Source organism: Elgaria multicarinata, chromosome 6 (assembly GCF_023053635.1).
Source record: "Elgaria multicarinata webbii isolate HBS135686 ecotype San Diego chromosome 6, rElgMul1.1.pri, whole genome shotgun sequence".
NCBI lineage: Eukaryota > Metazoa > Chordata > Lepidosauria > Squamata > Anguidae > Elgaria > Elgaria multicarinata.
The window spans coordinates 10465402-10492041 of NC_086176.1; the positions used below are offsets into that span (position 1 = coordinate 10465402).

The 26640-nt window shown below is 45.2% G+C and overlaps 1 protein-coding gene across 1 annotated transcript in view; it reads right to left on the reverse strand.

The window, feature by feature from the left end:
* LOC134400591 (ephrin type-B receptor 5) overlaps positions 1 to 26640 on the reverse strand; it is a 174813-nt gene that overhangs the window by 52003 nt on the left and 96170 nt on the right. The window lies entirely within an intron of this gene.

A 26640-nucleotide genomic window follows, 5' to 3' on the forward strand; every position in this document is an offset into this window, starting at 1 on the left:
TAGAACAGTAACATTTAAATGTAAGTTAAAATTAAGTGTTAAAATACTGAGAGAATAAAAAGGTCTTCAGCTGGCGACGAAAAGAGTACAGTATAGGTGCCAGGCGGACCTCTCTGGGGAGCTCATTCCACAGCCGGGGTGCCACAGCGGAGAAGGCCCTTCTCCTAGTAGCCACCTGCCTCACTTCCTTTGGCACACTTCCCATGTGTTTCTAAACTATAGCATTCACTACCAGAAGTTTAACAGTGCATGGAATTCGCTACCACAAGATGTGATGGACAATTTAGCTTTAAAATGGAATTGGACCAATTCATCGAGGAGTAAGCTATCGATGGGTACGAGTCCTGATTGTTATAGACTACCTGCAGCAGTATCTGAGGCTGTATGCCAATATATGCTAGTTGCTGGAGAACAGGAGTGCAGGGCCAGTGTCAGACTATTTTGCTCCCTAGGCAGGTGATCTGCTTTCACCCACCCACCCCCACCCCAGCGTACCTGGGCCCAGAGCGCCTCTCGCCCGCCCAGCTGAAGCAAAGCCAGGATGCTGGGGTGGGGGAGCAGGAGGGCAGCTTCGGAATCACGCACCCAGCTGGAAGCCACTCTGGGAGAGCGACTTCTGGGTGCGCCGTTCCCAAGCCACCCCCATCCCCAGTGTTCTGGCTTTGCTTCAGCTGGGCGCCCACCCAGCTGAAGCGAAGCCAGGACGCTGGGGGGCGTGGCTTCACTTTGGCTGGGTGGGCGCCCAGCCGAAGCGAAGCCAGAACGCTGGGGGTGGGGCGGCTGGGCGGCTTCAGAATGGTGCACCCAGAAGCCGCCCTCTCAGAGCTGCTGTGGGAGAGCGGCTTCCGGGTGTGGAGTTCGGCGCCCCCTTACCTTGGCGCTCTAGGCGGCCGCCTGAGTGGCCTCTATGGTAGCGCCGGCCCTGCAGGAGTGGGAAGGTATTATTGTAGCCACGTCCTACTTGTGGGTTTCCCCACAGGCAGCTGGTTGGCCACTGTCTTTCACTGGATCTAGCAGGAGTCTTCATTCCCTCTCTACCCTTCAGGCCAAGATGTTTCTTAAGCAACCCTGCAGTGGCCACTGTGGTAAGGAAGAGCCACCCCAAATGGAACCATGGGGAGCTGGGTGGCAGGAGGCTCATGTGGACTGAAGGATCCAAAAGATCTGAGCTGCAGGGGATGAGAAATACAGAAACAGCACGAAACAAATACGGAGCACGATCCAGCTGATGTTCCTCCCACTGTGGGGGGCTGATGGTGGAGGGTTGGCTAGCTGTGCCAGGTCTCGGGGTGTGGCCCATCCCTGCCCCCTCTAGGTCTGAGTCCCAGGAGACTTGACAGTCCAAAGATCAGCCGGAGGGAAACTTGCACGAGGGAGAGAAGTGCATGAGTGGAAGGAGAAGGGGAAGACTTTGCAGGAAGCGGTTTCTCGGTATTTAAAAATGTGGACCCCTCTGAGCCATTCAGGCTCTCAACGTAGCTTTCATTCAATAAGCCTTGATACTAGGTATGGATGACTCTGTTAGTTTTGGTTTCTTTCAGTTTCTCAATTTCCCAATTTTTGGTACTATCCCAGTTGCGAAGTCTGGTTATATGGATTCCATTCTCAGACCTTGTACCACCAATACTCCAAGGTATACAGGAAACTACAATCCACTAACAATCTCACATAAGACATTACCCTAGCTACCATGGCTATTTTACATAGGATGACCCTATGGAAAGGAGGACAGGGCTCCTGTATCTTTAACAGTTGTATAGAAAAGGGAATTTCAGCAGGTGTCATTTGTATATATGGGGAACCTGGTGAAACTCCCTCTTCATCACAATGGTTAAAGCTGCAGGTGCCCTGCCCCCTTTTAAATCTGGTCACTCTAGTACAGCTCCTGCAGCTTTAACTGTTGTGATGAAGAGGGAATTTCACCAGGTTCCCCATATATACACAAACGACACCTGCTGAAATTCCCTTTTCTATGCAACTGTTAAAGATACAGGAGCCCTGTCCTCCTTTCCATATGGTCACTCTACTTTACACCATCCCCCATGAAGATGGACTATACATCTTCAGGGATATCACTGCTGCTGATGGTATAGCACATCTGGCCACCAAACCGCGCCACTTTTGTACTGACAAAGTTCCAACCGGATTTCAGTAACTTCTACTTGAGCCTTGACCACTCCACACAACAGGTTTACTTTCTGGGCACTATTGTACAACTACATAATGGATATATAAGCACCACCTTATATCGGAAATATACAGACCATTACAAACACTTACATGCTACACACATACTTACATGGTTCCAGCTTCCATCCAGAACACACCACAACATCTACTGTTTAGCCAAGCCCTATGATACAGCCATATCTGTTCAGACTCATCAGACTTAACGATTTAAGACTTGTCAGACTCACAACTTAAGGATTTAAATCTGGCATTTCTCAGTCTACAGCACTCACCCAAAGAAGTGAAAAAGCAGATCAACAGGGTCAGACTGGTACCCAGGAATAATCTACTAGACAAACAGAACCAGAAGAGAAAGCAACAAAACACACTACTTGTTACCACCTACAATTCCCAGCTAAAACCATCAATGAGCTACACCCCATCCTGGACAATGCCATTTCCCTCTCATAGACCTTGGGTGGTAGGCCTGAACTTGTTTACAGACAGCTGCTCTATCTTTGTGAATTCCAATATGAACAGGCCTAACCTGTACCTCCCAGACTAATATGCAGATGGGGACGTCATTATTCACTGGCTTTTGCACTTTCCAAATTTCCCAATGCAGTTTCAACAGCACCCATAACGGTAAAAACATGTCAAAGTGAAATAGACTCATCTTTCCCTCTGTCAAGGTTCCTCCTTTACCTGGACCCCTTGACCAGCTCCTCAAAAGCCAATTGACCCAAATATGATGCATATTGCTGGGCTGCCCACTGAAAACAGCTAAAGTGAAAATCCTTCTTAACTGGGCCATTATTGGCTGAACAAAACTTGGTAAAACTAATCCAAATTTTTTAAAAAAGTTTAAACAGGAGTATAGTGCGCGAGGTCTGGAATAATCCAAACAGCAGCAGTTGTGTAATACCTTTAGCAGGAGCAACTTCAAGTCCTAAGAAGGATTTTTGAGTTTCACAGAAGCGAGCTCACCAACTCCTGCTTTTAGTTGGCCCTAATCAAAGCACTAAGCTACGCCTGCTGTTTGGGTCGCTTGCAACGGCTGCCTGCATTCTTGAGGGCAGGAATGCAGTTCCTGTCTCTAGAGTTCTACGCAGGGGGTGCCATGGCACCATGAAAGGCAAAAAAAGAGCTGCTCTACTGAGAAACGTGACCCTATAAATACTACTCTCCAAGTACTACTCACTTGCACTGATACCAGTTTCACTTCAAATACCTGGGAGGGTTAGAGTGCCAAGCGAACAACGAGTCAATTCAGAAAAGAAGACAATTTACCGGTCAGAAACTCACTCACAGTTTGTTACTTGATAGTCATGTTGACAGGTTGCAACGTGGAGATTCCACCTGTAGTTCTAAATTCACTACAGCTTTCTTCCACTCAATTCCCCTCTGAACTATTGTCCACAACTCTCAAATCTCGTCTGCAATAGCAAGGAGGCCTTTAGCTGAGGGCTTTTTTTTTTTTTTTTTTTTAAGGGGGGGGGGGGAGGCCAGGCCATGTCAAACTGAAAGTTACCAGGGGAATTTCTGGGTTACAACTGGCCGATATCCAGTTTTGCAAGAGGAGCAGAAGAGCAAATAAAAAGAGCCACCACCCTTTCACAGTTTGCTGTATACATTTACCCAGGGTCACTCCTTTCTATTGATAGGTACAGGTTGTACACCAGGACAATTTTGGCCAAACTCTACACTGGAAATATATATTTTTAAAAAACAGCTTCCTCCATGCAGAACTGGAGCTACAAGACTACCAGCTGCTCAATCATCACATTCTAAAAAAGGTAAATTAGGAGCTTGTTAATCATGACCTAAATCATGTGGATCTAATGAGGATTTCCTCAGTGAACTATGAAACACTGCTTCTTTCAGACAAGTTGGAAACATTCTCCCAGGTAAAGAAACCTTTACAGTTAGGCGACAAATAAGGTTAGCCTCATCAACATGATGCAATTAACTAATAATGACAAGAATCAAGCGGGCAGGGAATAAGCTACACCTTTCCAAGATTCTTCTCTGCATCCACAGCCAAGCATTAGTAAATCCGATCCAAGCAAAAACAATAAGCAGACACAATTCACAAATCCTGCTTAAGAGCGGTGGTATTGGCCAAGAGTTGTAGATCCTTCTGTCAACATTGCAAACCCCCCGATACCCAATATGGCAACAAACAACTATGGGTTATAGGAACTTACTAAATCTGTGATGCAAGTTCAACTCAAGAGTTACTTGTCCCCTGAAAACTCAGAACACACTTGACCAAGGAAGCTACCTTATACTGAGTCAGACCACTGGTCTTTTTAGGCCAATATTGACCCGATGACACTCTAAGCCACAGTGGTTAAGCATTTTGAGTTAAACGTTATGGCTTAGCATGTCATCTGAACCATTCCTAACCATGGTGGCTACATAACCATGGTTTAATCATGCTCATTATTTGCTGCAAAAGAATTCTTGGCCTAACCATGGCTTAGCGTATCATCTGAACCATTCCTAACCATGGTGGCTACATAACCATGGTTTAATCATGCTCACTAACTATTTGCTGCAAAAGAATTCTTGGCCTAACCATTAGCATGTTGTCTGAACAGGCCCATTATCAATATTGACAGGCAGTGGCTCTCCAGGGCTTCAAGCAGGAATTTTGCCTGACCGTATCAGGAAATGCCACGGATTGAACCTGGGACCTTCTGCATGCAAAGTGTTAGGGTTGCACCTGAGGAAGCCTCCTCGGACAAAGAGAAGGAGGAACACTTACTCGAAGGAGAGGGTGCTTCCTCCCCCAGAGAAAGGCATGCAGAGGAAAGAAAGCTGAGCAGCGGAGAAGGCAGGTCCCTTGGAGGAACCACAGGCTAGCCAGACCCTTGCTCTGCCTGATGCTCCGGAGATAGAATCGGAGACGGAGATAGGGAGGCCACTCAGCCCTCAGGAGCAGAGGCATAGGAAAAGGGCAGAAAAGACGCAGGCAGTGAGAAGGAGTTTGCGCATGCAAAACCGGCTGCATAAATGGGAAAATTCAAATCAAGCCCAAATCAAGCAATGATCATATGTAAAATTAGCGCAAATTTTCTCAGACAGAAGTAGGGCTGATTCAATCCATTGCAGAAATTTGCGTTAATCAAACGTGGGTCCGTTTGGGAATTCATCAGCCTTTTCAGCACACGTGCTCATGCTCACGATTGCGTTTGCAGTTACGAACAGGGCATGCTTTCATGTTTTGCGAGCAAGAACGAAATTGTCATACATCACTATGTAAGAAGGAGCCAAATTATCTGGCAGACCCATGTGGTTCCTTACAGATGCTAAAGGAGAAGTGTGAGACTGGACGTCAAGAAAGTGGCTTCCTTTCAGCAACGTATACATTGGTCTTTAGATTGGAGAGAGGCCATATTTTTCAAGGTGGCACAGCGCACTTTCCCATTTCACTATAAAGGCGGGGGGGGGGTGTCAATTTTTTCATATCAACACGAACATTGCGGGGAGGGAAGCAAAACCTGCCCCTCCCTCACCTTGTCACACTTGGACACTTGAAGCTGTTTTCACCCAGCTGAGCTCTGACACCAGAAACAAGCGGGGCTGGGGGGGGGGGGAAGGAAGCAGCTTAAGTGGGAGAGGGGCAGGGTTCACTCTCCTCCCCTGCACACTTATCTATATATATAAAAGCCCAGAGGCCTCCTCCAAGCCACTTATGCAAATAGGAGGGAAGGCAGAGGCAGTGGATTGGCCTACTGGTTGGCGATGTCATTGTGACATCGCCAACCAGTAGGCCAATCCACTGCCTCTGCCTTCTCTCCTATTTGCATGTTCTCTCCTATTTGCACTAATAGGCCGATCCACTGCCTCTGCATTCTCTCGTATTTGCATGTTTAAAAATTCTGAGCTCACAGGGCCTTCTAAGGAAGATCCAAGAAAAATAACTGCCATCTAGGGAAGTTCCAAGATAGAAGGCCAGGGGGCTCCTCCAAGCCACTTCTAGGTTTTGCCCTCTGGCGCCTTCTAGTGACGTTTCTCGGAACTGAGGCCCTCTAGGGAAGTTCCAAGTTCCAAAGAAACATAACTGCCAGGAGTTTCCGGCCTAGCAGAGGGGTCAAAACCCACTAACCTCCTCACCAGACTGCTCCTCCAAGCCAGTTATAGTTTTTGCCCTCTGGCACTATTTAGGGACGTTCCTAGGAACTGCGGCCTTCTAGGGAAGTTCCAAGTTCCAAAGAAAGATAACTCTCAGGAGCTTCCGGCCTAGCAGAGGGGCCAAAACCCACTAACCTCCTCAACAGATTGCTCCTCTACACCTGTCGTATGACAGGCTTTTTTGCTAGTCTATATATATAAAAGCCCAAGACTGCTCTTCCAAGCCAGTTATAGTTTTTGCCCTCTGGCGCCATTTAGGGACATTTCTTGGAACTGCGGCCTTCTAGGGAAGTTCCAAGTTCTGAGAAATAGTTTTTGCCCTCTGGCGCCTTCTAGTGACGTTTCTCGGAACTGCGGTCTTCTAGGGAAGTTCCAGAAAAATAACTGCCAGGAGCTTCCGGCCTAGCAGACAGGCCAAAACCCACTCTCAGTAATTAATTTGTCTCATGAGGGTAAATTTGATAGAAGGCTAACCTCCTCACCAGTTACAAAAATGTTAGCAAGCCTTTTACTTTAACGTTGTGGCAATGTCCCGAGTCCGATGGTCTGTGGACATAAAGTTAAAAATTATTGATGGGAAAGAACAGGGGAAGTTGGTTCAAAATCTTAGAAAAGTTTATACCAAAAATATTGTATTCAAAGAAGTCCTAACAAAATAAATACACCTGTCACATGACGGGCTTTTTCACTAGTTTTGATATAAAAAGTAGAGCCCCCATTTCCACTTTATACATGAGTGGGTGTCAATAAGCAACACACACGTAGTTTGGATATCGAGAACTGGAGCTCATATTGTTTCCAAAACCTGTTTTATCAGAGACAGAAAAGAGAGAGAGAAGTGAGGATGAATGCCAGGGGGAACGATAAACTCCCGGAGAGCCAGTGCTGCTTCCACCTTCCTCCTCCCTGCCCCCCACCCCACCCCAGGAGGCTGTACCCCACTTTCAACTAACTCCAGCTAAAAACTCCCCAGCTCCTGCTCTGTTGCTTTGGTCTCAATCTTTCTCACTTCCAAGTTTTCTCTCTTTCTCATCTATTCAAAGGCTTCAAGGCAGCCCAAATTTATAACAATATGTACGTTTAATACTAAGGACACAATCCCCCCAAAATGGAGATGTAACATTCAAGTGTGGGATTTCTGGTTCTTATGACCTGAAAACAATTTTGATAGGAACAAAATCGCCTGCAGGTCGCCAGTTGGCTATCTCCGGGTTAAATCGTCTTAAGGCTTGTTTCTACCCTGATCTGACAACCATGAAGAAGAAATCCTTTGGGCCTTATGCCAATACTTTCTGATGGATTTTTATGTATTTGCAAGTGCCTGAACTGAGCAGAGCACAAGAGGCACCTTATATCTTGGGGGTGGGGGGGATATCCCCAGAAGGTATTAGACGGTGTTGTATCAGCATGTCTGTTGTGATGCTGAGAAAACAAGCCGTGATACATGGCTGTATGTGATGGGGAATGGCGAGAAGAGAGCAGCTGCCTTTGCCTTTAGGCACTCACCAGCAGATGAAGAATTATGCATGAGATGAAAGCAAGGCCGGTTGTCCATACACCACTGCATGTGACATTTCCAGGAGAAATAATCTGCTCTGTGGGCAAAAATCCACCCCAAATCTTGGGGAGGGGGAAATCCTCAAGCCAGAATTTAATATGCAGGCCTGAGCTTGAAATCAAGTCAGGGCTGTGCTCCCACTTGGAGGACTTGCAAGCGGGCACAGCAGGGTTCCCACCCAGCTCAGTGCACAGCAGGCGCATGCACAAAGCCCTGCCGTGCAGAATTCAGCTTCCACCCTCAGGGGGTTTCCTGTAGTTTTGCAGACAAATAAATGAGTGGATAATCTTTCGTCTCTGTGGTTTCTCCTTGCTGGCCGGCTGGCCTCAGCCTTTTTACAACATGCAAGGAATTCTCTCTTGCATTGGAGGAGTGCCTGGCTGCTGGGCTGCCCAGCCCGTCCGCCTCTTGACCTTCTTCACAGCACGCTCAGGGTCCCACCTACAATTTCCCCATGTACCTTACACATGTAGAGTCGCCACCTTGCAAACTGGCCATTGTAGGCGCACGTTTAAATCATAGAATCATAGGATAGTAGAGTTGGAAGGGGCCCAGAAGGCCATCGAGTCCAACCCCCTGCTCAATGCAGAAATCCACCTTAAAGCATCCCTAAGAGATGGCTGTCCAGCTGCCTCTTGAATCTCCCGATGCTTCAAGAGATGAGGCAGCTGTGACTCTTCCTGCTCAATCCCTCCCAGGCTGGGGGAGCTATGGCTGCCCCACTCCATGCAGGGTCAGCATATTTCAAGAACTTCACCTGGTGACAGTGTTGCATGCGCTTAGCATTGCTTCTAGAGGAGATGGCTATCATTATTCCTATATGCATTTCTCTTGCTCTTTCTGGATGTTTCTCTCTGTGGCCAATTCCCACTCCAAGCTCCTTCTGACCTTTAAACAGCTCCAGCCTTTAATGAACAGTTTACGACTGCTTTGCCCTGTTTTCGTGTAATTTATGAACAGGTTTTATTTGCTTTTAGATTGCTTTTTTAATTGTGCATTGTCCTGAACACAAAAAAGGAAGGAAGCTAACAAATGTTTTAAATGACAATGACAATGATTCCCCCCACACACCTGTGGTTCACACAGCCATGCTTTTAAAGGCCCCGTTCAGACAACACGCTAAACCATGCTGCTTAACCACAAAATGGTTAACGGAATGCATTGACCTTAATGCATTCTATTAAGCATTTTGTGGTTAAGCAGCATGGTTCAGTGTGCTGTCTGAACGGGGCCAAAGTGTCTGGTGTGATACTTCCTGCTCTTAATGGCAGTGCAACGCATGACAACACCTCTCTTAATGTGGCCAAGTCTTCAGCAAAAACTTGATATGCTTGGCTGGTGGAAGTAGCTCCATCCTTCCCTGAGCTCAGTCTCCTCCTCCCAATATTCAGAGGCAGTTCTCAAGGACTAACAAACGTTAGTGGGAGTGAGGAAATGTAGGGCAAACCCATACGCCTGGCAGCTTCAAGTATGGCCATGTTTACAAGGGAGGGGGAGATCTGGCAGAGCAGCTAGGAGTGGGATGGGAGAGAGAGCACGATCCTGGCTCTAGATAGCAACGAGGGCAGATTTCAAAAGAAAACACAGGGCTGCCTCCAAAAATGGTAGCTCCACGTTCAGTCTCTTCGCCCCCTCTGTAATGTGTAGTATTATCTTGTTTCCTGGTTGCATTACACTGAGTGCCCCACCATCAATGGCACTCAATGAGGAGTGGGTGAGAGGGCGGGTGGAGAAAAACGATGTAATTTTGTCAGGCTATGAGAACATCTCAACACGGAAAGGGGAAAAGGAATTTAATGCAGAGCTACTGTCTTCAATGGCAGCCCCATGTTGATTGTAATATCTTGTTGTGTATTGGTAGACAGAAAGAGCACATGTCCTCAGCATATCTAGCAACTCAGGGCTGCATCAATCAATCAATAATCTTTTAGTCAATTCAAACGATGCCCCAAATCCATTGCCAGCAGCTTTAAAAAACATGGGTTATTTTTAATAAAAGTTTTTACCCAAATAATGAGCAGCTGGCCTCATTTTAGATGTGGCATTCCCACATCCTCTGTCACAGGAGGGAACGCCTTCTGAGAGGGCACCTTCTCAAAATAAATAAAGTAAAAAATGAGGAAAGTATGTTTTCTTCAGGATGATTGTTGTTATTAATGTAACCTTTATGCAAATCTAACTGATTAAAACATACAATTAATCAATTAAGATGTCGTAACTGAGTGACAACCATAGATAATACATGGATATCATCTGAAATGTGCCACAAGTGACATTTCTCTCTCTTCTCTCTCTCTCTTAATGAGTGCATGCCTTAGCAAGCTAATACATAACACCAGCACAAACTAGACGAGAATTGGGAAGCATCTTTTATTCTATCCGAGAAGTGAAACATTTTATTTTTCCTCTACACCCTTTTATTTCTTTTTATTTTAATTAAAATTGTGAGCCGGAGAGCAGGAACCAGTTTACTGATTTCTAAGAATAATAATGCCCTTGTGTACCAGGGAATTTGTACAAATATTAAATAGGGAGATGATGACTTATTGTCAAAGAAGATAGAAACAATTAGGGGAATTCCTCTGCTACATTTTTTTTTAAAAAGGACCCACTGGGTGGAAACTCGTATTTCTATTCCTTTAGACTTCCTACTCAGTCCCCTGCTAGGTAGACAAGAAGAAAAATAGCAAAATGAAATCATAGCACACGTAAAGCCGATTTGCAGAGATTAAATGCATTTCACAGATGTTCAGGCCTTCCCCCACCTTCCTAATGAAAAGATAATTGGAGAAAAATTGCTGTGACCTAAAATTTCAAGCAACTTACGTTTTTCATTTCCCACCTCAGTCAAAGGGGGTGGATTGACAGCACTGGAGGCAAAAGGTCTGTGTGTGCCTAGAGAGGCAGTGGACCAAGGGACATGGGAAATATAACTGCCCTGAATTCTCCTTCACCTCAAATAATGGTACCACCCCTTCATTTTATTTTATTTATTACACTTCTATACAGCTCAACAGCTGAAGCTCTTTCAGAAAAGGGCAGAAGAGGAGGGGCAGAAAAGAAAGAGGAAACTGACCCCTACAGATAGCAGCAAGGCTGATAATTTAAACATTTAAACCCTGCTCTTAAAAATCCAGTCTTTATGCAGTGCACCACTGGCTTCCTGTAGCTTTCTGGGCATAATTCAAAATGCTGGCTGTGACCTATAAAGTCCTAAATCGCTTAAGCCCTATGCAAAGACCAGCTTCCCCCCTACATTTCATCAAGCTGCTACAGAAAGCCCCCTCACTTGTTCCATCAGCATGTCAAGTTCATACAACAAGGGCCCTCACAGCAGCATTCTTGGTGGCCTGCCCCATAACTGTAGATCTTTCTTCTCCCATCCCCAGAGATCTTATTGAACCCCTATATATCTTTCAGAACCACTGAGAGCGATTTTTATTTGGGCAAGCGTGAAGATGTAGTAGTAGTAGTAGTAGTGTGTTTGGGGGGGGGGGGGACAGGTCTCTTTAGCCTTGCCCAGACCTTTTGCCTCCTAGCTCCCTTTCTTGGCAAGCTGATGGAAAACGAGACAGTTACTGATGCCAAGGAGTTACTGCCTTCGCCAAGATGCTCAGCACTCCTTTTCCCCCTCCCTACTCTCAGGTAGCCTGTTCCTGTACCTGAGGAGCCTTGGCGAGATGGAGATGGGATCTGGACTCCCACGGTTCAGTTTCAGTGGCCAGGCTTAAGCAATTAAAGGTGCAATCCTATGCTTGTTTAGTTTGACAGAAAAAGTCCTACAATTCTCAGTATCTCTCCAGCCAGACATGCCAGCTGAGGCATGCTGGGAATTATTCTGTCTAAGCATGCATAGGATTGTGCCCTAAGGGAAAGGGGCTTTAAGCTGCCATCACACAAGGTTCCCTGCGCCGCCGCCCCCCCCCCCCCCATTTACCTGGGCTTTTGCTTCTGGATTCTTTGCGAGATTAAGATCGGCTCAATGTGCTTTGATTCCAGGAATTCATCTGTCTACAAGTTCTATATGTTTCGTTATACGAGCACTAGATGGCGCTGCCATATAGCACAACCCTGTCACTACACCCAGTCAATATATTGGATTAATGCTCCTTGTCACATTATCTCCAATCTTTTGAAAGTGGTGTCAAGGATAAAAATCCACTTTGGTTCTAAGGCAACTCTGTTTTATTGAGCATAATACAGTTGAGCGTAATACACGCTCAGCTGGGAGTGTGAAAAGCAGGTATAGCTATACATAGTAGTCTCTTAACCAATTAGCAGTTAGCAAAGTTCTAAAGCAAAAGAACAACAGATCAAAGGAAATTTCTTCATTATACCTTATCAACAGATGGCCCATAACTCGTCTGGCAATGTCAGATTGACCTGGTTGGTCAGGTCCTCCTTATCAAGCTAGCTTATTTGTCTTCTACTATATCAAGAGGTCTTGACAGCAAGAAATTCCAAGTAAGTATTTCCTTGCTGATATAACAGTTTTAGCACATTCAGGCACATACATTATTCTAATCCCATCATGCAGTTCACTTGCAAGAACCAAACTACATACAGACGCCTACATACAGAGCAGGTATATCAAGGCTTTTGGGCTTGTTTTCTCAGTGGGATAAAGGTCAAAATGCGCAGGAGATGCCCTGGAGGTTGACAACATCATGTGAAGGATCTGCAAACTTCTGTGAGTGACCGATCAAAAGCATGCAATAAAAGCCCCATGTAGAAATGCTCTTAGTCAGGGCTGCTGATGTGCCATTGTTGGTTGCTGGATGTGTCATTAGTGGTAGATTTCAGCTTCCTAGGAATCTGAGGTTTCATCTTTTAAAAAGCAAGTTACATGCCCTTATGGTTACAAACATATGGTAGAACATTTATAGGCAATGCCTAGTGAAATCTCAGAAGCCAGAGGTGTCGGTGAATAAAATACCCAGTAGTCAAAGGTAGGCATGCAGAAGAAATTTGTTCCGTTCACATTTTAATAAGAACTTACTTAATTTTGAACTTTTGAACTACAACGTGAACTGAAACTTAGTTATCCTTTGAAATTTACACTTTTGAGAATTTTGCAGACGAATTCTCCAAACCCCAAATGCATATATTAGGGGAAATAACATTAAATATGCATTGCATTAAGAAAATTGCTTGCAAAAATGGGTGCAAAAATGCACACAATTATGCGTGTATTAGGAGAAATGTACACAAATAAATCTTATGAATTTTCATGTAAACTTTAAAAAAAAAAATCTCAAAGTTCATGATGAACTAAACTTTATACAAGAAAATTTCTCAAGGTTTGAGATGATCCAAACTTAAGAATGGAGAAATGACAAAATTGAGAGAAACCAAAATTGACAGATCTGTCCATCTAAGGGTGAAGATTCAAGGAAAGACGGTTTCCTTCTTGCCCTGGTTAGGACCATCCAATGCCATCTGGCTGTTGTTGAGAACAGAAGTGTGATGGACCTTATCTCTGTTCCACTGAGGCATTTTTGTGTGTGTGATCTTAGCCTTCTAAACAGATGCCAACCTGTACGGCTGACCACTGGAAAAGCACAATTTGCCCACATGCACAAGGCTAGACAAAAGCACCAGCTGAGCCTTTGAGAAGTTGAGGTCGGAGCTACATTACCTCAGGGGGCACAGAACTGCCTCTTCTCATCAAGTCAAGCATGGTAGTGCCTCCCTTCTGGTCTGTCTGGGTCTTTTTTCTTCTTCATTGCTTGGCACGGTGTCAGACTGCCACTAAAGTGCAGTTGGGCACAGATCATGCTCAGAGACACTGACCCACTTTCCCCCATTTCTCCTCCCGCTTCTCCTTTATGCCTGTTTGTCCATCAGACAGGAAATCTCCACCAGCTCCCCGAGTGCATCATGAAGGGAGGAGCAATGCGGGTGGACTGGGAAAAGTCAGAACCAAAACAAAAAGAGACACCGTGATGGAGGGTCAACTGGAAGAGAGGAATAAGGTTGGTTGGGGAAAGAAAACGGGGTGGAGAGCTGCAGCATGAGATACAGAGGTAGAGAGAGGGAGAGAAACAAAGAGACAGAAAATGGGGCTTGCTTTGTCAGACCAAGTAACGGTCCTTTGTGACCTATGGTTGGTGGTCTGCGAACCTCGGTTATGGGAAACATGAACCCTGATTGATGGGTTAGCCTTTAAAACTTGATGTTGCTTGGACTTTATACTGTTAGTTCTACCCCCTGTGCCTGTTTACCCTACCCAGTGCTTGTTTGCATTCTCTTCCCCTCCTTATTGCTTTACTATGATTTTATTAGATTGTAAGCCTATGCGGCAGGGTCTTGCTATTTACTGTCTTACTCTGTACAGCACCATGTACATTGATGGTGCTATATATATAAATAAATAAATAAATAATAATAATAATAATAATAACAACAACCACAAGAAGCCAAGATTCAGGGTGTTTTCAGACGAGGCTTTTAAGATGCCATCGCCCTGCCCCATTCATGGAATTTTATGGGGTGCTCCAAAGGATGTCACCTTCCGCTCTGACCCTCCTGTGCTTTCCCACTGCTTCTTCCATCTTTTCTCTAACCACAGAAAATTCATTAAATAAAACAGAGAATTCTGAATAGCTACACAAGGCCCTCTAATTAGGAGTGCTAGGAACAGGGCTGGGCAGAGGGGGGATGGGCAATGGTAGGGTGACCATATGAAAAGGAGGACAGGGCTCCTGTATCTTTAACAGTTGCATAGAAAAGGGAATTTCAGCAGGTGTCATTTGTATATATGGAGAACCTGGTGAAATTCCCTCTTCATCACAACAGTTAAAGCTGCAGGAGCTATACTAGAGTGACCAGATCTAAAAGAGGGCAGGGCACCTGCAGCTTTAACTGGTGTGATGAAGAGGAAATTTCACCAGGTTCTTCATATATACAAATGACACCTGCTAAAATTCCCTTTTCAATACAACTGTTAAAGATACAGGAGCCCTGTCCTCCTTTTCATATGGTCACCCTAGGTTCAATCCAAGTGCCAAAGTAGCTCTCCTGTGAGTGAGCAGTACTGACTCCGTTTTGAGACAGCCAAGGTGTCTTCACCCCCCATCTCCAGCAGAGACGAGACAAAAGCACATGAGAGCAATCACAAAAGGCTAGATGAAGTCATACTTTCGGTCCTCGATGGTTTGAATGGGTTAGCAGTTTTGAATATTAACATTGACAAGGCAAAGTTGCTTGATTTTTCTGTTGTTGTTGCTGAATTTGCCCAAAGAAAAGCACGTAAAGCATTTCTGAATGTGGAGAAGTGATGTCTTATATACATCTTGAATAAAAGTGCTTGCTATTTCCTTTTTAATAAATCGTTCTAGTTCATATGTATTTAGAACTGATTAAAAAATACTTAATGAGCAGTTTGAAATGGGGCCTACATTTCCCATCTGGCTTGGGCCTATTATCAGCTTTGCCCAGCCCTGGCTAGGAGTGTTCTGTCAGGGAGCACCATCAGAATTATGGTTTTTTTTCTAAAACAAAATCTGAGGGCAAATGTGAGTATTTCTTCTCAGGTGAAATTTAGGAGAATGTCACCAGATTAAAAGCCCAATTCAAAGCAAATGTGGAAGTTTTTTCTTCAGCCCAAAATGTCAGAGGAATTTCAGGTGAAACCAAAAGACGGTTGAGAAATTTCCCGAAGTGAGGTGAGAAGGGGACTCTGCATTTCCTTATTTTTACATATTCCAAGTGATTCAGATGGGAATAAATTAGTATTACGGGAAGAATCAATCTAAATGCTAGAGGCAGACGAAGCTCGTAGGCAGAGTGTCAAGATGAAAAATTTGCAGAGGCAAGGTAAGAGGAGTGGAACGTCCGGATGGCCACTGGCTCATCATGATGCCATGTATAAATACAGCATCTTTGGACTGATTTTCTCTTTCCATTCCCCAAATATCTGTCAGCTCCCGTGTGTGGAGCTGTTCCTGCCATTCTGTTGTTCCTGCCATCAAAAACTGTACAGAAGGCTTGAGAAAGGGGGAAGGGAACAGAGATCTATTCGATGGGATTTAGAGGTCTTAATCAAAAACTTTCTCTCTCCAATCAACTTCCCACTGCTATGATATTATAAAGGCAGAATACAGGGGGAAAGTGTGATTGGGAGGCTATCCCAGCACATATGTGCCTGGGGGAGGGGAACTGAGAGAGGATGACAAAGGATCCTTCCTCGGGCATGCACAATATGCACAGGATTTAAACCCACCCACGCCCCACTACCTTTAGCAGTGGAGATATAGTAAGGAGCCAAGAAGCAAGATATCACTGAGGCTCATTCTTCCTACCCATCCCACTTTTCTGGGTGCAGACAAAGGGTCTTGCTAGACCTACCTTTAAATCCCGGCGTGGGGAGGGGCCAGCCCGCGCTAGAAGTAGTGTGGGCTGTCGCTCCTGTCCACACGTGACACGCGATGGGGTAAGGAAAAGCCCTGTCGCGTCAGCTATTTTTTTTAATCTTAAAGGGGCCATATGCACAGGAGCGCACCAATGACAAGGTAGGTCTTTAAAAAAAAAAAAAAGGGTCCTCGCTCCCCCTTGCCCCCGATTTCCCCCCTGCCATGTCCAATGCCCCCCCGCCCACTCGCTCGCCTACCCGTTCGCTCGCCATGTCCGATGCCCCCCCATCGCCCACCAGCCAGCCATGTCCGATCCCCCCATCGCCCCTGGGCCGCGATTCCCCCCATGTCTCCTGGCTCCGCTCTCCCCCCCCCGGCCCCCATCTCTCCCCCCTGCGATTCCCCCCCCCCTGGCCCGATGGGCACAGCTTCTCCCGGCTACTCACGAGTAAGCCACATAGCCGGGAAAAGCTGCGGAACCGGCTAGACCTTGCTCAGTCTGGGGCTGCGGAAATACCGGGCCACAACCAGTGCTGGTTATCACAGGCCAAGGGAGGGTTTAGCCCAGGCTGATCATCTGGACGCACAGGTATGAACCCGGGTATCAGCCCGGGCTAAACCCTCAACTAGCAACGGCCAAAGAGGCCGGCAAGTCAGCAGCATCACCTAGGGCTCAAATCCACTGCACACCTATCTGGGAGTAAGCCCCTTTGAATATAGTAGGACTTACATGTGAGTAAAGATGCATAGGATTGAACCGCACATTCTTAACTCCCTTTAAAAGCAACAGAGAGAGGCCATAAGGAGGGTGGGGGCAGCTGTAGAAGGTTGGGGTGGGAATAGGAGAAGATGAAAATGAATGCAGACAGAAAGGTCCAAAACCAAGGTGAAACAAAACAGACAGAGCGATACAGTGAAACCCAAGGCATGGAATAAAGGGGACAAGAATGAAAAGCACTTTGGTACATCTAGTAGAAAACAGAGGCATTTAACAAGATTCAGTATCCCTTTGCTAGCATCAAGCACTTGCACAAGTGTAAGACTGTGAGGCTGCAAACAAAGCCTGTGTTACATTCAATTTTTGTACAGTGCACAATGCCTATTAGACACAAACGATTTAAAAATGAATGCAAAAGAATACAGGCAACAACCAAGACAAAAATATCCAAGCCAGGATCCGAAAGGCCAACATGCAATTAGTTATGTGCACCCAACCAAGGGGAATTTGGGCTTGTGTTTCTCAAACAGTACCGCCTCTCCATGCTATAGGGCAAACTGCTTGTGAATAAGAGGGGAGTTTCAAAAGCAGACTGTGATACAGCACAGAGAACGGCATTTCAAAAAGAAACAAAAGCGAAACATCTCACTTGGCACACATAAAGTGGTTCTCTGGATACCAGCCCTTCAGAAGAATTCCATGAAATGCAAAAGCCGGCGCATATTTTCCCCTCCCAAACAAAAAGTTTGCTGGTGGTGCTGGATTTGTAGCTGATGACAATGACGTAAAGGCCTGGGAAAAATGTGTAAGGTGCTCTGAGGTCTAGCTATGGCTGAGCTTGATGGCTTCAAAAGGGGTTTGGATAAATTCCTGGGGGCAAAGGCTATCAATGGCTACTAGCCCTGATGGTTGTGTGCCATCTCCAGTATTCGAGGCAATAAGCCTGTGTGCCCCAGTTGCTGGGGAACATGGGTGGGAGGGTGCTGTTGCACCATGTCCTGCTTGCTCATCCCTGGCCGATGGCTGGTTGGCCACTGTGTGAACAGAGTGCTGGACTAGATGGACCCTTGGTCTGATCCAGCATCAGGGCTATTCTTACATTCTTATGTTCTCCTACTTCAGGCAGAAAGATGGATTGGATAGCGGAAAAAACCCTCCGTGCTCACAGAAAACAAGGAGAAAGGTTCTAGTCTAGCTTTCTCCCAAAGTGTTTTCTGTGTTTAGGTATCTTTTTTACTGTGGAGGAGCATTCCATAATGTGAGCCCCCACCTCCCTTCTGAAGTGGTATAACCCAAACAGAGGCTAACCACTTCAGTAAGAACCAGGCCTCTGGCAAGCCAAACGTTGAAAATGCCATTTGCACCGGCAGAACTTTGCAAGATGGGAAAGCAGCAAAGGAAAGCCTTGCCTGATGCAATAGACTGCTGACGGCAGGGCGCATAATAGGAGATATTAAAAGGTAACTCTGGAAATGTAAGGGAAGCACCTCCTGCACATGGCCTGCAAATGTCTAAATAATAATAGCCTGTAAGGAAGTGTAAAAAATAGCAGTCTTGTCCATTCAAGCAGAAGCCTCCAATGGTCTTAAACAGCAGCACGTTCTTAGAGTGCGTGCTCACGGCTGGTGAAGTACTCAGTTTGGATTTAATACTGCCATTTACCTGTCAGCTATGCCTAACTTTGCTGATATACACTGACAGTATAATATAAATAATAGCAATAATAATTCTCACAGTCTTACCTAAAAACTAGATCTTGCTGTTTTGCTAGTTAGTAGTGAATTCTAAAATATGATAAACAGCCATATTTTGAAATGAACGGTGCTACAAAAAAAAATCAAAAGTTTTATGGAATCTGTGAGTGAAATTGGTTTCAAAGTAATAAAGAAGCTACATTTTAACGTGCTTTGTTTAAAATAAAAAAGTACCTTCCCTCTCATAAGAACATAAGAAGTGCCCTGATGCTGGATCAGACCAAGGGTCCATCCAGTCCAGCACTCTGTTCACAGTTGTCTGGATAAGGAAGCAGGAGGCTGATATTGCATTTGTGGGCTTTCTGTGGACATTTTGTTTGCCACTGTGGAAACAGAATGCTGGACTAGATATGCCTTTGGTCTGATCTAGTATGGCTCTTCTTTTTTTTTAATGAAACATAAACGCGTATAATATCTTCATACATCAACTTAAAATATTACATAATGACAATTAATAGAAGATTAACCAAAATAATTATAAGTGCCCCCCACCCCGGGACCTTTATTCTCCTTTCCAAAATTGTGACGATTCTTGCGAAGGTTTGTATCCTTTCCCCTTTTCTAACACGAACTCCACAAATGGTTTCCATATCTCTTCAAAGTCATTCCGCTTCGATACCCCTTTCTTAACTTTAATACTACATGTAAGTCTGTCATTAATAGCAATATCCCAGATTTCCTTATATCACTCTTCTATTTGATATTCCCCTTGTTCCTTCCTTTTCCTAGCTATCATCAATCTAGCTGCTGTCAATAAATTAGTTATTAGTTCTTTACTGGCTTGCGTACATTTAACCTTCTCATACCGTATTTCTTCGATTGTAAGACGCCATCGAATCTAAGGCGCACACTACTTTTCAGTGCCACCAACAGGGAAAAAAAGCTTTGATTCGAAGAAAAAATAAATTTCTCCAATCAGCCAGCAAAGCAATTTTACGGTACATATACGCAGCGGAGGGGGAGAGGAACAGGGAGCGAGCGAGACACAGACACGCACGCGCGCACCCACACGCACACGTATAGAGGCAGGTTACATGAATGGGAAGCAGGAACCAATCGTCCCCTGCCTGGGAACGGACAGCCACACATGCATTCAAAAGCTGGTCTGCACCATTCACACGGACGGGAGGGGGTGGGCGGGCGAGCCCAACCAGCGCTGCTCAGGTGATTCTTCCGCTTCCCATCTCCTTAACAGAGGCGAGGCCGAGCTCTTTGGAAGCTCGCTGGCCTTCCGGAGCTGGGGTCCCTCCCAGCCGGCTCCCGGCGGCAATGTTTGAGATGCTCCGAGACGTTGCCCCTCTCCCCCCCCCGCTTCTCTCTCCACTCCCTTCTTTCTCACTCGCTCTTCACCCCCTACCCTCTTTCCCCGCCTGTCCCGCTGCAGACTCGACAAATGTAATTACCGTATTTCTTCAATTCTAAGGCGCCATCGAATCTAAGGCGCACCCAATTTTTAGAGCTGTTACTTTAGGGGAAAAAGTGCGTCTTAGAATCGAAGAAATAAGGTTTATTTATTTATTTATTTATTTAGAATATTTATATACTGCTCCCCATTGAAAAATTTCGGAGCGGTGTACAAAGTAAAATGAAAATAAAAACAGAATAAAACAGTTAAAACAAAATTTAAAAAGAAGCAAAAATCAGAAATCCAAGGCTGCATGTTAAAGAAAGGCTTCTTGGAATAAAGATGTTTCCAGGAGGCGCCGAAAGGAGTACAAGGTCGGAGCCTGCCTGACCTCCAGAGGCAGGGAATTCCACAGGAGGGGAGCCACCACGCTGAAGGCTCTTCCCCTGGTGGATTCCAATCGGAGGATGGATCTAGGTGGAACCACCAGGAGCAGGCCCTCGGATGACCTCAGTGACCGGGCAGGTTGGTAAGGGAGAAGGCGCCCTCTCAGGTATCCTGGTCCCAAGTTGTTTAGGGCTTTGTACACAAGGACAAGAACCTTAAACCTGGCCCGATAGCGAATAGGCAGCCAGTGCAGTTCCCTCAGCAGAGGAGTTACATGCTGGAAAGGGGCAGCTTCAGACAACAGCTGAGCTGCAGCATTCTGCACTAGCTCCAGCTTCCGGAGCAGCATCAAGGGCAGCCCCACATAGAGCGCATTGCAGTAATCCAACCTTGAGGTTACCAATGCCTGTACCACCGTGGTCAAGCTATCCCTGTCCAGGAGAGGCCGTAGTTGGCGAACCAACCGAAGATGGTAAAAGGCACTCCGAGCCGTGGCGGTTACTTGAGCCACCAACAACAGAAATGGGTCTAAGAGTACCCCCAAACTACGAACCTGTTCTTTCAGAGGCAGAACAACCCCATCCAGAACAGGCAATGAGCCTGTCTCCCAGACTCGGGAACCACTCACCCACAGGGCTTCTGTCTTGCCAGGATTCAGTCTCAGTTTATTGAGCCCTCATACAGCCCATTACAGAGTCTAGGCACTGGTCCAGGACCTGCACAGCCTCACCTGATTCAGCTGCGTGTCATCAGCGTATTGATGGCATTTAGTTCCAAATCCCCTAATGACTGCTCCCAACGGCTTCATATAGATGTTAAATAACATTGGGGACAAGATGGTGCCCTGCGGCACTCCATAGCTCAATTGCCAAGAGGCCGAGGACTGGTCACCCAATGCTACTCTCTGAAAACGACCCCGTAGGTAGGACCAGAACCACTGTAAAACAGTGCCTCCGATGCCCATCCCACGGAGTCGATCCAGGAGGATACCATGGTCGATGGTATCAAAAGCTGCTGAGAGATCGAGCAGGATTAACAGGGTTGCATTCCCCCTGTCCCTCTCTCGATAAAGGTCATCCATCAGGGCGACCAAAGCTGATTCAGTCCCGTAACCAGATCGGAACCCAGACAGGAATGGATCTAGATCACCATTATCCTCCAACAGTGCCTGCAGTTGCGCCGCTACAACCCTCTCAAGTACCTTCCCTAAAAAAGGAGTGTTAGCAACAATGCTTGGACATAACTCTAAATTCCATCCAATTATTTCATTTATCTCTTTATACACCATTTGCCAAAACTTTTGAATATATTTACAGTTCCACCACATGTGATAATAGGGGCCAGTTTCCTGGCATCCTTGTAGTATGGCTCTTCTTACGTTCTAAGCAACACTATTGCTTGTGGCAGACTAAACATTAACAGAGACATAGGATTGCCAGGAAAAATGGCAGCTCTGGTACTGAATTCTCTCGTACCCCTGCATAACATGTAGATCCACTTGACTTGTGTACTGATATCATTACGGTGAGCATTTCCCCATACCCACCAGCCATTGATGCGGAATAGGGCCAAGGGTAGAGGCTCACTTTATGTAGTGATGGCAGGACACCATTACACTAGAGGAGGCACCAAATCAAGATGTGAACTGATGCTTTTCGTGGCAGCCCCATGTTTCTGATAAGGTGGACTTCTGCCCCTAGCTTTTGATGCCTATAGTTTAAAATGAGACCACACACAAATCTCTGTATGCAGTAATCTCTCAGTAGCACTGGCACATTAACAAATGTTTAAGATAGTCCTCTCCCAGTTACACGGGGGGCATTAAAAATATGAAAAATATGAAGTAAGACAAGTTATAATTGTATTACCTAAATCAAGGGTGGGCAATGTGTAGCTCTCCAGATGTTGTTAACATCTCCAGATGTTGTTAAACCACAACTCCCATCATCCCTTACAATTGACTTGATAGTTTCAGTCTAGCAACATCTGGAGGGCCACATGTTCCCCATCTCCTCTGACCTAAGACTCCCACCTCATTCTTCGTACTCTATATATTGGTTCTAAACAGTTTCGGTTCTCAAAAGGAGAGACACTCCACATCTTTCGAGAACTAGAATTGTGAGAAAGCACCGTGATAAAATACGAGAAAATAGAGAGCCTTTGTTTCTTGAGGAAGACATATCACTCAAAACATGGTGCACATTGATTAAATTGCAGCAGATAAATGAATCCTGGTGCACAGTCATGTGATATTGTGATCACATCAGATTCCTTTTTGTCATGATCTAATGATTAATGGGCATATGCTCTGGGAACCTATATTTAAAATGTCACTGTACTGTTGAAAGGGAACAGCTTAAACAAAGTCCAAAAATCAAAAACAAAAGAACAGTGATTGCTAATACATCAGTACCACTCTGGAAACAAACAAAAAGATCGGACCCGAGGAACCTAAAATCCTGGGAGAAATTTGAATGGAGAGTTTTGTAAACTATTCTAAAATGGTATTGTACACCAAGGAAACCCTATTTTTATCATGTGGGAAGCAGCAGTTTAGCATTGGTTTTTTTTTTTTTTTTTTTGCAAATACAGAACTTCTCTGTGACATTTCTCCATGAGGCCTGCGCAATTCTGTCTGAAAGTTAAAATAAATAATGTTATAAGGACAATTTATGAGCTTGGCAGGCAAAATCCAACCAATGGGGACCGGAAGGCAACAATCCCAGCCATGCCTGGGGACATCCTTTTTGGCACTGGACAGCCCACTGCTGTATAAACACTGGGTAGGTTTATCATTCAACAGCACTTAAGAGTCAACTATGAAACTGATGCAAGCCAAGGGCACGCATGTGGGCTTTAGTGAACTGGAGTGTAAGGCAAGCACAGAGGAAAAGGCTTAGAAGTCCATCTTAATCTCTGTCTTAGCTCTAAGAAAAGGTGGTCCATATGCACACCACACATTGATTGTAATCATCCACAGGTTATTTCCAATCATGCTTATGATATATCTGGCAACTTTGATTTCACTCAGCCATTCAACATTATGTAGTTCTGTCAGTCAGTCAGTCAGTCAGTCCATTTGTAATGTGATAACTCTGTTGACTGATGAAACAGCAGAATGAAATTTGGTGCACACATTCTGGGCAGAATTCTATATTTCAAGCTGAAATACCATATTAATTAATTTTCAAAGGAAGAAATAAGAATGCAAAATTCAGTGTAATGTGATACTGAAGATTGAGAGAGCAAAATGAAAGTTGGGGTGCATGTTCAGGACACCATTTTACGTTTTTAAAAGTTAAAGTTAAAAGGTTTTTTAAAAAATACTTGACGCCCCCTGTGTCTCCCCACTGCACCCTCAGTGCCACATAAATGACTGTATTCAGTAAGGGATATAGACTGCAATATAAAATGCATCATAATGTAGGATTTCCTTTGAAGTTTCAGACGTCAGATTGAAACTTGATGTGCAGTTTCTGGATTAACACGTCTAAACCCCAACGTTTGTTTTCAAAGAGGTTGGAAAAGCAAAACAGATTATAATGCAACATCTGAAGCAAGGCCTCAGATAAGAACTGAGGCAGCATCAGCCCCTCATATCCAGCTAACCAGTCGTAGAGCCTTTTCCAGGCACAGAAAGAAGTAGAGACGTACAGCACTGGCCCCTCTAATTGGCAGGAAGTAAGAAGCCTCTTGGTTGGCCAGATCCAATATAAATATTTAAAGCCTGACCATCTGGCCCTGTTTGGTCAACCGAGCAGTACCTTCTGCTTGCTCCAGAAACTCTAGCTCAGGAGTGGGCAACCTGTAGCCCTCCAGATGTTTTGGCATCAGCATCCACCAGCCCTAGCCAACATAGCCAATGATGAGGGTCCATAGGAGTAGTAGACCAAAACACTTGGGAGGGCCACAGCTTGTACACCCCTGTTCTAGCTGGAGAAGACTCACTCCAGGTCTAGATGAAGACATGTCCAATGGCCCAAAGTCTGACCTTGACAGGTTAGCAATAAGCTGGAATGAGAACAACATATTGAGGGGAACACAGATAGCTACTGCCCTGATACTTTAAAGGATAAAGTAACATGCATTGGAGAGGAGGGGATTTTAATTTTATTTATTCTGTCAATTTATTACTCCTGTGACTTGTTGTACCTATAAAACAATAACAATTAAAACCTAGTTTTTCAAAAATGTTGGTGTGGGATACCGTGAGGGGTAGGTGAGCTGGAATAGATGAGATGGAGGAAATGAATGCAAAACAGGATTTTGAGGAGAGAGAGATGAGTGGACTTACTGAGAATATAAAGCCCGGGGAGGGGGGTGTAATGAAGGGAAAGGAAGAGCCACTTGGGAAAAGAAGTAATGAGGAAAAGATTGGATTAATGAAGTCTGAAGGGCTGAAAGGGGGCAGTGGGAACATAGAGCAGCTGAGAATATTTGGTATATATGTATGTGAGGGTGCACCAACCTATTCAGGGGCCCTTTGACAGCACTGCACAGTAGCTGCAAGTAATTTAATAGGAGAAGGCTTGCCAGGGGCAAATTATTCCAGTCATAAATTCCTTTCTGTTACCCAGCAACTTGTTCCATCTTCTTAAAAATGTATGTATAGCCGTTTAGTTTAAAATGAGTGATTGAAATTGTCATGTCAGCCTTTTGCTGCCTCGCCATGGTCCCAGAGCTCCTTAAGTCTAAGGTAGGGCTAAGCAAAGGGCAAAGCTGTTTTTATTTTAAGGGCAGCATCTTTAAGCACAGGGGGAGTAGACCTAGACATCAAGAAAACCAGACAGAAGCATTCTGAAGACTTGCAGAATGCCACCAACTGTGATTATTTTGGTTGTGATGTTACCCAAAATTGGGTGGCCTACTTAAATTAAGGACTGAATGTATGCTGGGATTCTGTAGTACAGGGAAAAAACTCAATATAGCAAAGGCCACAGATTTCAGCTTCCTGAGAATCTTATCTTAGATTTTAAAAAGCAAGTGTGTAGTCATTATGGCTGTGATGATAATGATTGCTAACTAAAACTTTCTCTCTGAAGTGTGTGAGAAGCCTTAAGCCAAGGAGACCTGGATTCAAATCCCCACCAAGCTAACTGAGTAGCCTTGGCTTCTTCTTTTAGCCAAACCTCTCTGATGGGGTTGTTCTGATAGTAAAATGGAGACAGCAACCATGTACACTGGCCTGCGGTCATATGTAGTAGTATGTAGGGTGACCCTATGAAAAGGAGGACAGGGGTCCTGTATCTTTAACAGTTGCATAGAAAAGGGAATTTCAGCAGGTGTCATTTGTATATATGGAAAACATGATGAAATTCCATCTTTATCACAACAGTTAAAAGTGCAGGAGCTATAATAGAGTGACCAGATTTAAAAGAGGGCAGTGCCACGACACAGGCTCTGAACACCAGGCCTGGCCATGGCTACTCCCTGCTCAAGCCAAGCACCACCGCTTGATACGCCTGAGGCGAGGGACAAACACCGCCTTTCTCCAAACTATGTGGAGAAAGGGGTTAAATGGAGAAGGATTTCAATAATAAAATAATGTGCTGTGAATTATATGTGCTGAGGTGAATTATTGTCAAAGTGGGTGCTAAATGTGTAAACCTCAGATGATAAATGCCAAACAGACACGTGGGATTTTTGTGGTAGTTAAAAACCAAATAAGTAAAATTTATTTTTAAAAGTTAACAAGCTTTGTTTCAAATAAAACATTTAAAAACCTTTTTGAAACCTTTCATCCAATCCTTTCACCCATTCACATACACGCTTTCCTTTCTCTCACACAATCACTCTTGAGCTTTCTTTATTATCAGTATTGTTTAATATACATCAACTACGTGCACACCACACTCCAAAGACCACCACTCTCTACACTGAACCTCAAATTCTCCAGACCCAAGTACTCTAAACACCAAGAGCTAAAGCGCTAAAGACTCTATGGGCCTTGCTAGACCAGGCCTTAGCGCGCCTTCCAACCTGGTTTCCCTGCTGTGCGTCCAGATGACGCACAGGGGAATCCGGCGGCAGGCCGCAGTGAGGCCTGGTCTAGCGCGCCATAAGCAAAGTCGCTTATGGCGCGCTTTTTCCCCAGCTCCAGCCTCAGGCCGGGGCTGGGGGAAGTGTGGAGACTTCCGCAGCTTTTCGCGGCTCCTCGCTTACTCGCGAGGAGCCGTGAAAAGCCGCGGACCGGCCTGCGCTGTGCCCATCAGCCC